Raw genomic sequence first — 5,630 nt, 5'->3', positions numbered from 1 at the left:
AAAGAACTTTGAAACTGGCAGGAATGTGGACAATAGTAGTACCGACCCCTGCCTCCCCTTGACCCTGCAGGCGGCGCTGTGTGGTGAGTGAATGAGAGACCCCGCGCAAAAGAAAGGGCAACGGAGGTAGGCAAGTTCGCATTGGGCCCGGGAGCCAGGTTTTTTCAGTAATGAGCGATGAAGGTTAATGATCTAGAGAGAAAAGATCCATGCGCACAGCAGTCACTTTCCGGAGCAACGAGCGACATGTCCCAGAGGTGAAACGAGGAATGGAAGCTGGGGAGATATGGAAGAGGGGGTCGAATATGGGATCAAGTTTAGGAAGATGTTTTTCCCCCCGTGGGCGGGGAATCCCTGGGAAGGAAAGGATTCAGTGAAGCCGATAATCAAAAGAAGAGAAGGTGTTTGTAAACAAGGACACAAAGTAGTACACTCGATATAGCTGGACTGGTACCTGTGGCTAATATTGCCTAAAATTAATAACCTACCACAGGCACACGGGATTTAATAGAGACGGAAGGGTTTGGGATTGTGGAGCCCTTTTTGCTGCAAGGTCCCAGCTTGCCTGAGAGTGATGGAAGGAGAGGTGGCTGATGGATGCCAGGGAAGGAAGCTGCTATCCCCTTGGAGGCAGCCGCGATAGATCCAGACTCAATCCTCAGATGTGATGTTAGGAATGGAAGGTCCCTTTTTCCCTTGGAGGCGGTGCCTGGTGGATGAAAGTCCCTCCCTAAGATGGATGTATAGGAAGAGAGCCCCTTTCTGCTGAGGGAGGCCTGGTGGATGAAGTTCACTCCTCAGATGGCTGCAGGGAGGTTGTCCCCTAGAACAGTTTTGAAGGTTGTTACTGCTGCTCGCTCTTTCCTGTGGAAGGATCCCACCTCCTCTGTGCAGGCAGGGAGGATGGTCTAGGAGACAGTTGAAGGTGTTACTGGGCTCTCCTTCTTCCTGGTGGAAGGATGCCACTGGGGCAGGCGGGAGGACGGTGGGCTCTAGAGCAGTTTGAAGGTGTGTTTACTGGACTGCTCTCTTGCTTCCTGTGGAAGTATCCATCGGCAGGCAGGGAGGGCGATCCTTGGGGAATGTTGTATTTTTTGTTTTGTGCAACCAGAGCTCTCTCTGATGGAGAACTCGCAATGTCTCACAAAACCTACAGTTCCCTGAATTCCCCTAGCATTGAGCCCAGGAGACGTTTAAAGCAGTCGTCCATTCTGGATGTATTTTTTCTGCAGGGTGTTTTTGTTTTGGACCTTAATTGCTGCAGTGGTGTTTTGGTGGACCCAGGGATATTAGGGAAACAAAAATATTGTGTTTGATTGCAGCCCATGTTCTTCAGTGAATGGCAAAATAAAATGGAGAGCATTTAAATCAGCATCGAAATAAAGCAAAGAACAGGAGTGCTCCAAATCTGAAAAGGGGCTAAGGATGCGTGCCACATTTGCAGAAATAATGGCAGTTTGACAATCCCACTTTTTACTGTCATGGTGCTCTCCTATGGAAGTCCCCGTGGGAATTGTGTGCCTCAGAGCTATCTTGACTGAGAAAGCTAAGTTATCTCAAAAAACCAAAAAATTCAGAATTTTCCCCAGAGCATTGCCCATGATGAGTTTAAAGCAGTATCAAGTGCCATCAATTCTGCAGTGTAGCTGTCTGGCGAGGCCCCGGCGAGGCCCTTGTCTACATGAATCAAATGCCTTCTTTATTTTTTTTTCCCCCTATTCTGGCATGTGTTTTTTTTTTTTTTTTCTCCTCTTTGTTTGGATGGCTCATGGTCCAAACTCCCAGGGTCCTGGTGTGGGCCAGTCTGGACACATCGTGTGACCATGCCCTACACCAGGATCAAGACATAAACAGGGCAACGGGTGGAGGTTTTAACAACCATTGCCTGTTGCCTTTATCTGGGGGAGATGTGGTGCCCTCTCTGTTTCCCTTGTCATTGACAGATTATCTGCTGGGCGTCCTTCTTGGGCTGCCCCCAGCCTCAGTTCCCACTGGTTACTGTGGGTTCCTTTTGTTGCAGAGGGTTAAAACAAAGTGTCCGCAGCATGGTGAATGTTGCTTGGGTGTTCCCTTTTATTCTCCACCTCAGAAGTGAGCCAATTCATTGGTGAGGGGCGAACACACCTGGCCAGCCCAGTCAAGCACTGCCCATGCGATAGCCCTGCCGTTGCCACGGAAACAGCAGACAGATAATCGATGCGGAAATGTGGGTAAGGTTCAGGGCCCATGCTGTGGGCAGGATTATTTTCCGTTCGGCTTGCCCGTGTGAGTAATCTGTCCAGTGGAGACAAGGCCTAGACATTTTTTAAAACAGAAAAGCCCTGAGCCCAATTTCATGGTTGTTGGGTGTTACTGTGAGTCTGTTGACGTGAGAAAAAGTTTTGTTGGCCTACGTTTTCCATTTCTCACGTTGTATTGTTGTGATTCCTTCCCTTTTTTTCTAAGAGAGAACAACAGCCCTAGAAGAGATTTCCAGAGCCACACGTTTCGCATATCCCATTTTGATGGCCCAAACTCACAGAGCAAACGGGTTTCTTCCGCCACCTTCGTCCGCCCCCCCTTTTGATTTATGAGAGAACTTTTGGCAGAATGCCGCCTGAAGTTCTGAGAGAAATAAAAGACATAGATTTTTGCAACATAGCAGGTGTTTTTTTTTTTGAACAGCAATTGCTTGCCACATTAAAACAAACATATGTTTGGTGCCAGTTTGCACCAAACAGATTTTGTTTCTTTTTTCTTTTTGCCTTTTTCCCGAGTTTTGGTGCCAGGTTATAATTAAATAATGGCGCATAGGGGGTTGCCATCCCAAATGTGTCTGGATCCCTTTTTTCAATTTCCCCTGCCTATAAAAGGAATTCCATAAGGAATCGCTACAGAAACTCCCCATGTGTCCTCTTTTTTGTGGGCCAAAATTTTTCATCTAGGTCCCCAGGCTTGTCTCCTTACTGGTTGTGTCAGTGCGCATGAGTTTTCATTCCAATGTTACTAATGCTCAGTTATGCTAGTAACTGTTTGATGACTCTATTCCTTGTGAGTGACATGTATTCCTAACCCTGCTGCTGATAAATTTTTTTTGTTTTTGCCCTGAAGCAGTTGTGTGGGTTTGAAAAAATTCTTACATCAGTAATTTGGCGCAAGCATATTGTTACCAGTAACAGATGGTATGCCCCTTTTGTTTGTGTTTCTGTGGAATGTTGTACCACGTATAAAAGACCCTTGGTGTTTCCTCCCTGCAAATTTGAAGGATGGTTTATTATTGGCCAAATGAAAAGACAGTAAAGAGCCAAGACCCAGACTCAATGCCCATGACTTTGTGACCCTAGCAGCCCTGAGTGCGCCTTATAGTTTGGGTATCACTGTGTCCCTGAGATAGCACATAATACAGCTATGGTGCAAATTTATACCTGTTTTGTCCCTTTTTAACTGAAAGTTAACCAGCTGAACCAGTTAGAATTTACCTGATTCATTATTCCAACAATTGTGTGCAGTTGAGGTCTGTACTTTAGGTGTGGGAAGCTAATGCTATAAGTTCCTCTCTTAGTCCTATTTATATTAGCTCTCCTTCTGTGGGCAGAATCCGACAGGCAACAGGGCGCTGGTTGCAAGGTTCTCTGGAGGATTCTGGGAGCTTGTGTTTGGAAAGGAAAGTTTTTTTCCAAGCGTTTATCTTCCACCAGGCTCCCCTTTTTGCCAAGCCTTATTGCCAGACACAGGAGGGGCAGTCCAAATCAGTCGGTGCTTATTATGTTGTGATCATAGTGACCTCCCAGTGGGCTGTTCAGGAGAAACAAATAGTAAGAGGTAATTTCCATTGGGAAGTGATTAATTCGAGTTTGGCTAGGCCATGCTTAGGGATGCTGTGAAGAATTTGATCTATGTAAAAGGCGATATGAACGTAACCATGGACTGATATGAGCATTTTAATTATAAGCCATAGACCAAGAAAGTAGATGGATGGCATTTCCATTCTTCCGTTGGCTGGCGCGAATTTTTTGGTGGTGTAAGTTTTTCATTTTTTGTAAAATGAAAATGAATCGCGCGCAACTTTAGCTAGGATGCCGTGTGTTTGGCAGTTTCTGGTAGAGAGAATGGAAGCGCAGGTGTCAGCGCCATGTTGCACTGGTATCAGTGGCTCTTCCTTTCCCGTGGCTTACCTATATGGTGTTTGCCATGCTCCATGTTGTGGTGAGAATTACCAATCGATCAAAATTGGCACAGTTTATTTTTTGTGCCAGAGGTTGGGGCCTTTTGGCCAGGAGGGATGAAGTCTTCCACTCCGGGGGGTGCAGGGAAGTTTATATAAGCCTGCTCGCCCTGACTAACCAAGCTTTCATGGAGTTGGAGTCCATTTTGGCATGCGCCTGCATGCCTGGTCATGTCCCCCTTGGTCTGCTGGCGCCCGGGACCGGGGGTCCCTTATTTGGTGACTTTTTGGGGATTGAAAGCGAACCGGTCCATGCCCTAGCTGTTAGAGCCCTGGATTCCTCCTACCTTTATCCTCCTGGTTTGTGGGAATCCCCACACACGAGGCGTAAACATCAGCATCCTCATTTTTCCTAATTGTTCAGGGCAAGGCACCCGCATGGTGAGGTGGGTTTTGGGTATTTATTCCTGGTGACAGGTTGGAACAAGCTGGTGCAGGGATCTGATCCCATACAGGCAGAGCCTTTCTACTGTAAAAAAATAAAAGATTGTCTCCTTTTATAGTTTGGTAACTGCCAAATATCCGAGCCTCACCTCCTCTCTAGTCGTTGCCACTGGACACCACCAAACCTTAGTTATGGAAAAAGTATTTTGGAAAAGATTGTATAATGAGGAGAAAATACATTTTAGAAATGTGTATGTTTCCGATGTCTATATATTTCCCCCCCCGCTCTCGCTCCCTCTGGGGGGGGGGGGAGGGTGCTCTATCCATTTGATTGGAAGATTAATGTTTTGAAACGGTTGCAGTCAATTGTAGAAATCCGCTCAAAGTGAAAATGTTTAGATTTGTACACAGGCCCAAAAGTGTAGTACAAAATAGGGTGTTCATGTTACAAGAAATACATATTTATTTTAAGACTCATTAAGAATTTTAAGAATGAGATGCCAGACTGAAATCTGAGGGAGCAGAACAAGGTCTATGAAATCTTATTCTGGCCCTGTTACAGACAGCCAAATAAAGCTGCTTTTGATCAGAGTGGAGGTAATGGGTGTTGTCCAATGATGACATGCTCCTAAGAGTCCAGAAGGTCGCAACCAAAACCAAAGCACTCCTCCAGCCCTAAGGACTGAAAGAAACACCATAACCTCCACGCCTGACTCGAAGCAGCCTTTATTTTGGCTGTCCCTGTAACAGGTGTCTCTAATGACTTCTTTTTTGGGTTATTTGTACAGTTGTAGTCCTCCAAACGGGTGCTTTAACAAGATCCATTGTGCAATACCATCATTCCAGCTAACACAGCCTTGGTCTCTGAATTCCCCTTTTCTCGGTTAGAAGGAGCACATAATTCAGAGAATTTGTCTTGTTTTCCCCAGCATATAAAATACTGTACATCCATTCCACACTTCTTCTTTTCTGTTCAGTCCTTTCAACACAAACAACACAAACAAAAGGGAACAAAGGTTACTTAGTTTTTGGTCTCCCTGTT

This window comes from Sceloporus undulatus, chromosome 1 (genome assembly GCF_019175285.1).
Source record: "Sceloporus undulatus isolate JIND9_A2432 ecotype Alabama chromosome 1, SceUnd_v1.1, whole genome shotgun sequence".
NCBI classification, from domain to species: domain Eukaryota; kingdom Metazoa; phylum Chordata; class Lepidosauria; order Squamata; family Phrynosomatidae; genus Sceloporus; species Sceloporus undulatus.
The sequence above is the reverse complement of the archived record's forward strand: the minus strand, read 5'-3'. Positions refer to the sequence as shown.